General features: G+C 40.7%; 1 long non-coding RNA gene across 1 annotated transcript in view; it reads right to left on the bottom strand.

The window, feature by feature from the left end:
• Nucleotides 1-10012: 10012 nt before the first annotated feature.
• The window catches only part of LOC111813236, a 19807-nt gene continuing 18539 nt past the window's right edge, over nucleotides 10013-11280 (bottom strand). Inside the window, exon 3 of the long non-coding RNA XR_002818548.1 lies at nucleotides 10013-10023. This is a non-coding gene — a long non-coding RNA (uncharacterized LOC111813236). The remainder of the gene's footprint in view (nucleotides 10024-11280) is intronic.

Genomic DNA, 11280 nt, shown 5'->3' with positions numbered 1-11280 from the left:
AGAGAGAGAGAGAGAGAGAGAGAGAGAGAGAGAGAGAGAGAGAGAGAGAGAGAGAGACAGAAGAGCTACAGAATAGCTATCTGTATCTCCTAGCTTAAGAAATGTATTCTAAATAAAACTGAAAACTCCCATAAACCTCTCTATGGCTCTGTGTAGGCTATTCCTGTCAAAGTAGTAATTACTACAAGTTCATCATTCCACACATGAAATTATTTCACACTGCCTTCCATACTTCAAAGCACATTATTGTTATCATCTCTGTGGTATTTTTTTTTCATGAAAAATATTAGCCTTCATCTATGTTGACACAGAAAGCATTGAGTCATACATGTCTGACTATGTATAAGTTGCATAATTATTGTTTATCCATTTTGTTGGATAAATTAATCATTTACTTTTTTCACTGGTCCTAGTCATTGAGATGGAAACTTCAGGCATCCCCTATTGGGTTTCTTCTAGGGCGCAGGATCAGGTGTGGTCTTCGCGTCTCTCCTATTCTCTTGAATTATAAATTGCATTTTTTATTTAATCCCCATTTGTTCTTTGTGTTATTGTGAATATAAGACATGGGTTGTAACTAAAGCACATAGTGAAGCATCCTTTGTTTTCTCTTACTGCTTACAGTGGTTATTGTGATTCACCAACATGAGTAGATCAAGAGAGCCTAGCACATCAGTAAGCACTCTTGGGCGTTGGTGGAGGCATTTGTAGTGATAACTGGGACAGAGGCTTGCAAACCAAAGGGAGGCCCGCCCTGCCAGTGGGAGGCACCAATCCACGGCTTTAGCCTGCTAAAGGGAAAGCAGGGGGAGCTGGCGTGTCTGGGCATCTCCGGACTGCTTGGGTGAGTCGCCTTTGCTGCTCGCCCCTGTGGGCTTCTGCCTGGAGGTTCTTTGGTTTTCCTGTGCGCAGTCACACTGGTGCCGCTCCCATGAGCACCGGCGCCCGGGCACAGGAGGGTGCTGCGCCTGCTCGCCCTTCTTCAGCAGCCACCAGATCCTTCAGCCTGCATACGACCCTGTGGCCTCCCCCACCCCAATTCTGCACCCTACCTAATGAATCCCCTTGCACAGCCATGTGTTATTTTCTATCAGTTTTCTTCCTCTTTCCACTATTGTTGGTCCAGGGCAGGGAAACGAGTGAAAATTGCTTCTTGTCTTATAGTTGGTCTTTAAAAATGCACACACATGGCACTTTGATAAAAATTTAACTTGGTAAAGTGAAGAAAAATCTGTGTCAGAGAGAAGATAAAGAAAAGAGATAAGAGCAATTTGCAATATATTTTTGTTGTTTAATTAAGTCTCAGTTTATATGTGTTTTTCATGACCTTTCATGGACAATGACTGAGAGAACTGGTTTTTGGTTCAGTCCTCTCAAGGTAACTAGGATGCTTTTTTCTTTATATCCCGGTCAATAAAGTTCTTCATGGAAGTTCATACAGGTAACAAAAACTTTTACTGGACAAATGACATGAGAAAAGCTACTGCAAAAATGGCAAATATTGTACCTAGCTCCTCTTAAACTAAAGGTAGATGATCTGAGGTTAAAGTAGTGGAAAACCCCTGGAGGAAGCTAGCAGGAGGCTGGTGACCACACTTAGATCATTGGTGTTTGCTGGTTTATGCTCCTTGCAACTACGTGTGCACCTTCTGCAAAGCCTGGGAGCAGGGCACTGTCCTTCCTTGGGATGATAGTTTAAATTCATTGCTCTGAAGTCCTCATCAAAGGATGAGGTCCTCATCAAATGTCCAGCCTAGGACATTTCCTAGGCTGGAAGGTAGCAAGAGGCTGAAAGGAGCTACACCTCAAAGAGGCAGAGCAAAACATTTAAGAAGTTTTGTAGCATGTGCTCTAAGAAAAGAGAGACCAGGGGCACGTCTAGACTCAGGAAATTTGTCGCAGGTTTACCAAGGTCAGGGAATGGTAAAGCCATCTTTTGGTCATTAAAGAACTTTCTAGTACTGTGTATACATTCACAGCTTGGGCGGTAGAAAGGCAATTAAACTTCCATTATGCCTAGGGATAGCTATCACAGTTTAGTAGATGGGGCAGACAGGGTTGGCAAATGTTCCGCAATGCGTGGAATCAACTCACATCATAAAGAGTTGTCTATTGCAAACGCCCAAAGTGTGCTCATGGAGAAATGCTGAGGTCAGCTTTTTCAGAGGACGAGTTCGAATTTTCTGGGACTGGAAGACTTACCAGTGGAGCGCTGATTGCATTCTGTGCTTTCTATGCCATGGGGCAGAATGTGTGTCTACTTACTGTTCAGTATCTCTGAGTTCCTTTTCTCAAGTACGACAAGAGAGCGTCTCAAGTGTACGGGGCGGTAGTATCTGACATTCATTGGCAAGGGCAAAAGTCACCCAAAGTAAAACATAAAAATCATCCCCTGAAATATTACTTGCTTGTTGTAATCCCTGGAAATGATATGCAGTTTAAGATAATTAGAGATTATATTACCAAATGATTAACGAAACCACCCCTCTTTTTTTCCTGTAGTACTGGAGCTTGAACTCCAGACATTCAGAATGAGCTATGTCCTCAACTCTTTTTTATTATTATTTTATTATTTTTATTTTTTTTATATTTTGTCTTTTTGAAACAGAGTTTCACTATGCAGTTCAGGCTGGCTTTTAACACTCTTTGTATCTCAGCCAACTCAGGCTGACCTCAAAGTCACAGGATTCCTCCTGCCTCAGCCTCCCCAGGGCTGGGATGGCAGGCATACACCCCGGTGCCCAGCCAGCCTTAGATATTTTTAAAATTTCTCCTTCTATTTTAGAGTAGGATCTCTTGTAGTTGCTAACTTGCTCAAGCTGTCCTCAAAATTGAGAAACTACTGCCTCAGACCCCAGCATGCTAGGATTACAGGTGTATCCCACAGCACCCAGCTTTGTGCCCATGGCTGGTTGGGAATTACATATAAATATTTGTTGCTTCATGTCTTTAAAAATATCAGAGTTCCATCTCTGTGTAAGGAAAGTTGCATGGGATAAATCATATCGAAGTGTGTGCTTTCACTATTATAAACTCCTCTCATAATTCCCAAAAAGGGTTTGTATAGAGCAATGATTTGTTTATACTGAGTATCTACTATCTGTCTTTTTAGCTATGCTGTTAAACCACACTTCCATCTCTTAAAGTATTTGAAAGTTTGATCATGTTTGAGGAAATGCAAACTGAAAAATATCTCAGATTGTTACTTTGCTTGGTAACTTAAGAACAAGATTGTAATATATATTGTTCTATGTAATTAGAGACTTTTTCTGATCTTTTACTTCTTTTCCCATATTGAGTACAGGGTCTACAGGGTCTCACTACACAGATTGGACTCACAGTGCTTCTCCTGGTTTCAGCCTCCCAAGGCCTGGAAATATAGGCACACACTGCCACGCCCAGTCTCAGTCACAGTCTTAGCGTGCCCGGGGGGCAGGGCTGGCTCTGCACGCTGGTGATTGAATCCCAGTCCCTGTGCCTGCCTAAGCAGGTGCTTCAGTCCACTGAGCTATCTGGCTGGCCCTCGACCTTTTACTTTTGGCTGACCTGGTATCTTAGACACATGCACAATACATTCATAACAAATCTATTTGCATTATATTTCTAAATATTGAATATTTTCTACTCGATTTTAAATCAAATAAACTTCCTTGACCCTGTATCTTATATTATACTTCCCCTCTGTGGTAGACAGGATATTTGCTTCTAAATTTGTATGTACCTTAATCCTCGGAAGCTGTAAATACATTATTTTATAATGCAGAAGAGACTTTGCAGGTGTGGTTCTAAGTATGGTCCTTTAGAGACTATCTTGGATCATTCAGATGGGTCCAGTCTAGCCATATGGTCCCTTCAGTGAGAGAACACTTCCTGTTGATGATGATGAAGAAAGAGTCACCCTAGTTGGTTTGAATAGAAAGGAAGAGGGTAACGAGCTAGAAAACATGGTAGCATATGGAAGGCGGAACATAGAAACACAAGGAAACAAAACACTCAATCTGAGGCCTTCCGGGAGGAGCACTGCATGGTCTGAAATCCTGATTTTATTCCAACGAGACCCATATTAGGTGTCTATAACCTTACGACTGTCAAATAGTAAATTTGTGCTCCCAAGTTTGTGAACATTTGCCATAGCAGCCCAGCAAGCATGAGCTCACTTTGCGCTTTCTCCTCGCCCATTGCTCAGGGCTTTTGTGCTCAGAACTCTGCTTACTATCGGAGCCATCCGTCTCTGGTCTCTGCAGCTCCTGTTCTCTAACCCTGCTGGGTTCTGTGCCCAGCTCGCTGTCTAATCGAGCACACACACGGGGCCCAATCACAGCTACAAGTTTCCGTGCCAAACACGCTCACACCTATTCAGCTTTTGGCGTCAAATCCCTACGGAGGATTATGACTATGGATTTCTTTACATTAGACTAACTTTGTCCCAATCTGTCCTTTAGAAAGTGCCATCCACCTAATTCCAATCTGTTCACCTCTCTTTCACTGTTCCAATTCAGCTGTTGCCACTGCTTGCCTGGACACTGCAAAGGACTTCTGAAGGTTCCATTGTTTCTGCTTTTCCCACTCCTTTTGTAGCATGTAAAACCCATTTATTTACAGAGCCTTTAAGTCATTTTTTTTTAAAAAGTAAAACCTAAAAAGCAGAATCACTTTCCTATCCTCTAATAGAATCACATTTCATTTATTTCAAACCCCAAGCCGGTTTATTAACTCACATTATATAAAATCTGCAGCTTTTATGACTTCATGTCATAGAACACTAGCTAGCAGTTACATCCTAATGTCTCAGAAGGCTTTGAATTTATTGATTCACCTGCCATTCCTCCTCCTCAAATCTCTATGGGGCCTTCATAGGACTCTAGTTTCAGACTAAAGATGAGGAGGACTTCTCCAGTCGTGAAATGTACGGGAGTGCTCTAGTCCCCCTCATGTGTGGTCTGGTTTCTCTGCACAGCCCTTGTACCCCCCCCCCAGTCCCAGTCCACTGCAGCAGGTGGCCCTGCACCCCTGGGGGATATAACTCTGGAGCTTTGCCCAATGCCATCACATAACACCGTGTGGTGTCCCTTGGCCATGAAATTCTCTAAATCTCAAATTCGAGCCATCAACTATGTCAGATGTGTATGGTGCTTTGATAATTATAAACTTGTTGAGAATCTGAACCCAAATCATTATCACTAAAATAAGAGTAAGTGGCAGCTTCCTTCAACCAGAGGCCCTGGGAAGGGTGTGAGATAGAGGGTCTGAGGTTTGTTCTGACCCTATCACAGATGACGATTTCATTTCTCTGGGTCCCTTCCCCTAGTTTCTGGAATGGCCAGGTGTGCACCACAGCGCCTGGAGCACTGTGCTCCAGAGCACTAGTACTGAGATGTTCTGTGAGATCCGGGGTTGGGACGGGCCTTCTTTTGCCTTTCCTGCTGCAGCAAGGGTCTGAAATTTTAGTGAAGCCAGTAGAGACAAGCGCAAGGATAACCGGCCTCCTTGCAACGCACGGAGAGCTAAGCAACAGTCTTCACTTTTAAGAAGGGTCTTCCTTTAATGCTAAATGAGTGTGATGTTCAGAATATTTCCTACATTTCTACGTAGGAAAATGCAGTCTAACCATTACAAACCCCAGTTCTCTTTGTTCCCTTTCTGTATGTTCTCATTTCACTTAACTTAGGGTCATGGATGGCATCCTTTTTGAATAGAAATTATCTGCTAACTTATAATTACAATTAACATGGTGTGTGTCATAAGATCTTTTACCATTTGCCTTTTGCAAATGGTAACTTTAAAAAGTATATTTATATAAGATAAACAGTTCATCTTTTAATTCGCTTTACAGTATATTGGTTTTTTAAAAAAATGCAATATTCATGAGAATTCATATATTTTCACTAAAAGATTCCATTACGTGGAAAGAAATCAAGATTACTTTTGCAACTTAGTGATGCTGCTTCTTTACGGGTTGACGCAATGGCGATACCTATGGATAAAACTTTCTTCCACAACATTATCTCCATATTTAATAAAATAGGAGCACTATTGTCAATAAATTTAATTATTTTTAGCATATCATGAAATTTATGAGTTGCTAACATCGGACAAGGCCAAATAGTGCTGAGGACTCTGACTATAAATTGCTGAATAGAGAAAGAGGAGGTCCTGGAAAATAAGAGATGCGGCTCTAGCCTTGACCCCTCAGCCCTACAAATCACCAACTGGAAAACACGAGATTGAAACCTATCAGGGCCCTGAAACTATCAACCTTTATAAACATATGTTCAAGTCCTTGTGGGTCACTGCTTTAAATCCTGAACTCAAATCTTATGGCGATGTGGCCACTCCCCATCCTGTGCTAATTTGTATTTTCCACTCCCATGAAGAGTTGGCAAAGTTATTTTTTGTCCTTGATCTGTTATTTCCCATAATGCATCTAAGGTCTCTCACTTGGCACTCGCTTCCTTGGTGACTATGGTGCCTGGCTTGGGAGTACCAATGAATGGATCGAATTCCCATAAAGCATGAAAAAATGAGGTGATTGGCTGCAAGCCAGGTCCACTTGGTTTCCTGAAGTGGATGCACCTCACAGTAGTGGAAACATTTAGAACACTTTTGGACAAGCAGTGTGATATTGGGTATGCTACTTGAGTTTCATAATCAAGAATTCATGTCTAATACTACATCTTCTTTACTTTTTTCACTGTAATCTGCCATTATTATTTTTAATGTATTTTGTTCAGGGTCTCACTACACAACTCAGACACATAGTGATCCTCCTGTTTTCAGCCTCAGCCTCTCCAGCACTGCGATTACAGGCATGCACTGCATGCCCAGTCTTGGTGGTCAGCTCAGTGCACCCAGGGGGCCGGGCCAGTGCAGCTTGTGGTGTTGGGGTTCAAACTCCGATCCCTGCACTTGCCTAAGCAGGTGCTACATTGGCTGAGCTATCTTGCCGGCCCTTATTGGATTATTCTGAAGCAAAATCCAAACACCTTATCAGTTCATCTATAAAATTCAATATGTCCTTCTAAGCCGAGGATGGACTCTAGCTATAGACTATGAGTACAGTACCATCATCCAACTCAGAAAGTTAAGTTCTATAGCTTCACACAGACAGGAGTGTCCACACTTCCCCCATGACTGCACAGATTCCCTGTGCTTCCACCTGCCTTTCCTCTTATTTCTTGTGCTTCTTTTTGAGGCACTGTGCACAGAACCAAGGGCCTCCCTCATGCTGGGTGTGATCCTCACCTCTGAGCTATGTTCCACTCTCTTTGGTTTTACTCAGAGACAGAATCTCCCCGAATTACACAGTCTAGGCTGAAACTTACCACACTCCTGTCTTGGCCTCACAAGGAGCTGGGATTACAGGCTTGTGCCCCCATACCTGGTTTATTTTTCTTTTTTAAAGTGTTCACTTAAATTAGCTGATTGATGTAATGCAGCAACCATTATTGAATGGTTTCACTTTGTATAGTGAAATTTTGCATCATTTCTAATGCCATTTGTTTCTGTCACTATTTTGCATTCTCTAAAAAATAAAAAATTGGCTGATTCATCTCTTAAGCCATTTTTTTAGTTTAAATTAACAGTAGTTATCACTCACTTAGCAATGGAATATGGAAAACTTCTTCTGTCTTACTTGTTTTCTGGTTTCCTAATGTGAAAAGTAAATGAAGTGATTTAATCTTTTAATAGAAACACAATAAAGTAAGTAAAAACAAATTCCAGTTTAACTACAACTGCCACATTGTCTAAACCTGGAATAGTCGGGCTAGAAAAGCAGATGTCTGGCATTCGAGAGTGAAAGACATGTGATAATTACTAATCTTTACATATTTAATCGATTTCCATGTTTCAAATTATAGGATTATGCAAGATTATCTCTTCCCTTTTGTTCAAGTCCCATGGCAATTCCTGTCAATACGTTTTTTTCTTAGAATTTCCAACCACAATTAGTATTCTAAATCTCTAGTGTGTTTAAGGAATTTTACTCCAATTCACTGGGATCAGAGGTGGTATTTCAAATTTCTCTGACATAGCCAGACATTGAGTTGCCCCTAGCAATTCTGTTCCTCATCAGTGATCTGGGTGAAAGAAGGCCCTGAACTTGTGGGATACACAGATTATTAACCCACTTCCACTACATGTTTTCAGAGGAAAAAGGAAGCTTACAATTGAACTATGGGGTGGCTTTGTGGGTCCACGTGCCACCTAACAGCATAATAGAAGGCAAGTAGGCCATCTGCCCATGTCTCCATCCAGGCACTAGGTCTCAGCTGCAGCAGACTCTTCCACTACAAGTCCTCCCCTAAGGTGGTAGCCAGGACTCAGCCTGACAAATTCTGTCTTTGAGATTCCACAACCACCTTTCCCAATTCTCCACAATGCAAAAACTCACCATAGCCTGTATTTTCTATGAAAGTATGCTACAGAGGGATGATTTTTACTGTGAACTATCAAAAAATAAGTCCTTATTCTATGTTTTTGCTTTAGATACCATTGCTTTTGTAACAGGCAAATTTAAAATATGAGCAGTTTGCTTCCCTACTTTTTAGTTATCCTTCCTCAGATTTGAGGTTCTCTCCAGACAGACTGTTTTTATTTTTTATTTTTTTTTTGCCCAACTGGGGATTGATCTCAGGCCCTTGCGCTTGCTAGGGAAGCGCTTTTTCTAACGAGCTGTCTCCCCAGCCTTAGACTGTTTTTAATTTCTCCATGTCAGTGTTTGTAGGGCTCTTTTCCCCCTGCAGTATTATTAAAATTTATTGTGCATCAGTTTGTCCAATGACATAAAGTTTTAATGTAACCAACTTTGCTATATTACTGTGACTGTTAGAAAAGGCACAAAACTCACCAATCATTGAATATCCACTTTTTAATGGTTGGGGTTTTGTTTGGCATATTATACTTAATTTTTTTATATATTATACTTTATAATGCACACTCATAACATTAATTCTTGTGGTCCTTATAGTTTCCCAGGGGGCACATTTATACCTTCTGCAGATGAGAAAATCTGTTCAGAAAGACTGAATAACTTGGCAAGGCTGCAGCGAGCTGTAGAGCTGGCTTTTGACAGCAGAAATGCCTCGCTGCAAACCTCATAGCTTCCCCTCGTCTCTTATTTCCAGCATTCCTGATTCACAGAGAACATCACAGACTTTGGAGAAATCTGTCTTTTCTCACCCGTGCATTCTTATATGGCATAAAACGTCCTACACGTGCACACATTTGGCAAGCAGGAAACGGCTGCTACAAATGCCAATGACAGTTCCACAGGATATTTGTAGATTTGGTAAATGGCAAAATTTAGCTTTCAGCATGTCTAAAAGTAGCTCTGTATCATAGTCTATCTTCTGACATTCTAACAAAAATAGAGAAATGTATTTTTAGAATATAAATGTGTCCTTGCAATACATTGCCAGCAAACCTTGTCTGAGTTAGATTTTTTAAAATGCCCCTATCAAAACCTAGGAATTGCCTGAGGCACTGGTGACAGGAAGCCAAGCCTTGACCCTAATGGCTCTTAGCTTCCCCACAGTCACGTGTCGTCAGTATGAGGCCGAGAACTGGGTGCTTTCTTAGTAGACATCTTAGAAGCTGGATTTATTTTTCACAGCTATAAGGATTAAATTGTATTCTTTACTAAGCATGACAATGCTACTAATTTTAGTCACCGCTCTGTCCACAAGCCAGCTTTCTCTTCTGCATTATTTAGTTGTCTGCCTTAGTATAACTATAATGAATGATTGGGAGAGGAAACATATTTAGCACACAAACTTGCATCTTTCTGATTAGCAGCACGATGAGAACAGGTGAAATGTTACTGGGTAACTGTCAATGGCAGGACAGCATATTAATGGCCAAATATGAATTATGCAGGTGAATCTAAAATGTACTCATTCCAGTGTCTGTAAAAATAATGGTGAGTTTCAAACAGAAAGTGGAAAAATTAATTATTAAATCTGTCTGCACTCATAAAGACCTCCCATCTAAACAATAAATATTTCAAGTTGTATTTTGACCTTTCTTACACCTTTCACACAGGCTTCCTTTCTTTTACAAAATGCTACAGAGAGTGGAAGTGTTGTCAATTAAGTAAAAAGGGTGTTTGCATCAACCTTTTCATGGGCGGAATTTAATGACATTTTAAGGTTAAAGTAAAAGTCAAACATTGATTTTTCTAGTGTCTCCCCCAATGCAGCTAATGAATAGAGAGAGATTCCAATAAAAACCTTTTAATCCTTTTTAAACCTTCCAGTAACAAAAGACCTGTTTCTTAATTTAATTTTTATTGCCATTTTTTCTTCACTGACAAAGATTTAGGACCAGAAGAAATATGAAGTCAAGATGACCTGAGGAATTCAAATCCTGAAAATCTTGACAATTCTATGTTCTAAAATAAAATTAATTAGATGAATCAAATGCATTCAAAGATCTTTCAGAAATCAGGAGACTGGAAATTTAGAATTCAAGAAACGTTAAGATTGGGAAAAAGGGTAACTATTTTTTGCCTAGTACTTACAGTGTATTCTATAAGATCAGGATTAGTATAATGAAGAACAATAGAAAAAAGTACATAAAAATACATACTAAGAAGCTGCAATATACAGTAAACCAGAATCTGACATATCACACCAAAAAATTAATAAAAGGTAAGTGAGGGAAATATTAGTTTCATATTTCACAGGCAGTTTGTGTGCAGAGGGAAGCCCACCAGATCCTGGGAACAAAATTCAGACTGTAACAAGCCTGATTGTTGCATACCCCAAGGAACCTTAAACATAACTTATCTTTCTTTTTGGATAAGTGACAGGGACCTAGGCAGCACATTTTCTTCCAGAAAATTATGTTCACTTTTCTTTTTCAGTCATAGGTGTTGAAATGCTTAGAGTGGGCAGGTGGAATCAAGCAAAGGTTCTCTTACTAAATAATACACCTAATTCCACATTGTTTAAGTAGGTAGGCTACTGGTATTTTATAAACAGAATTAAATGCCACAAAAGCAAGTGCAGAAGAGTAAGCACAATTGTGTTACTTGGTTGTCTAAGAACTTTCTGGGGATTGAGACTGCCCAGGGCCGCGGGATCCTGAATAGACCCAGAGCGCAGGCCCGGAGAGTGAGTGAGACTACCTAGGGCCTGCGGATCTTCATTTGACCCAGAGTGCAGGCCCAGCAAGGAGCTCTTCAGCAGAACTCCCTGCAGAGAGGCTAGAGGCAAGACCCACCCAGCTGATTCAGGAGCAGAACATCTTGCCAGAGAGACACAAAGGGTTCAACTCTAA

The sequence above is a fragment of the Octodon degus genome, unplaced genomic scaffold, assembly GCF_000260255.1.
Source record: "Octodon degus isolate 3935 unplaced genomic scaffold, OctDeg1.0 scaffold00174, whole genome shotgun sequence".
In the NCBI taxonomy this organism is placed as follows: domain Eukaryota; kingdom Metazoa; phylum Chordata; class Mammalia; order Rodentia; family Octodontidae; genus Octodon; species Octodon degus.
This window is presented reverse-complemented; position numbering and strand designations above follow the sequence as displayed.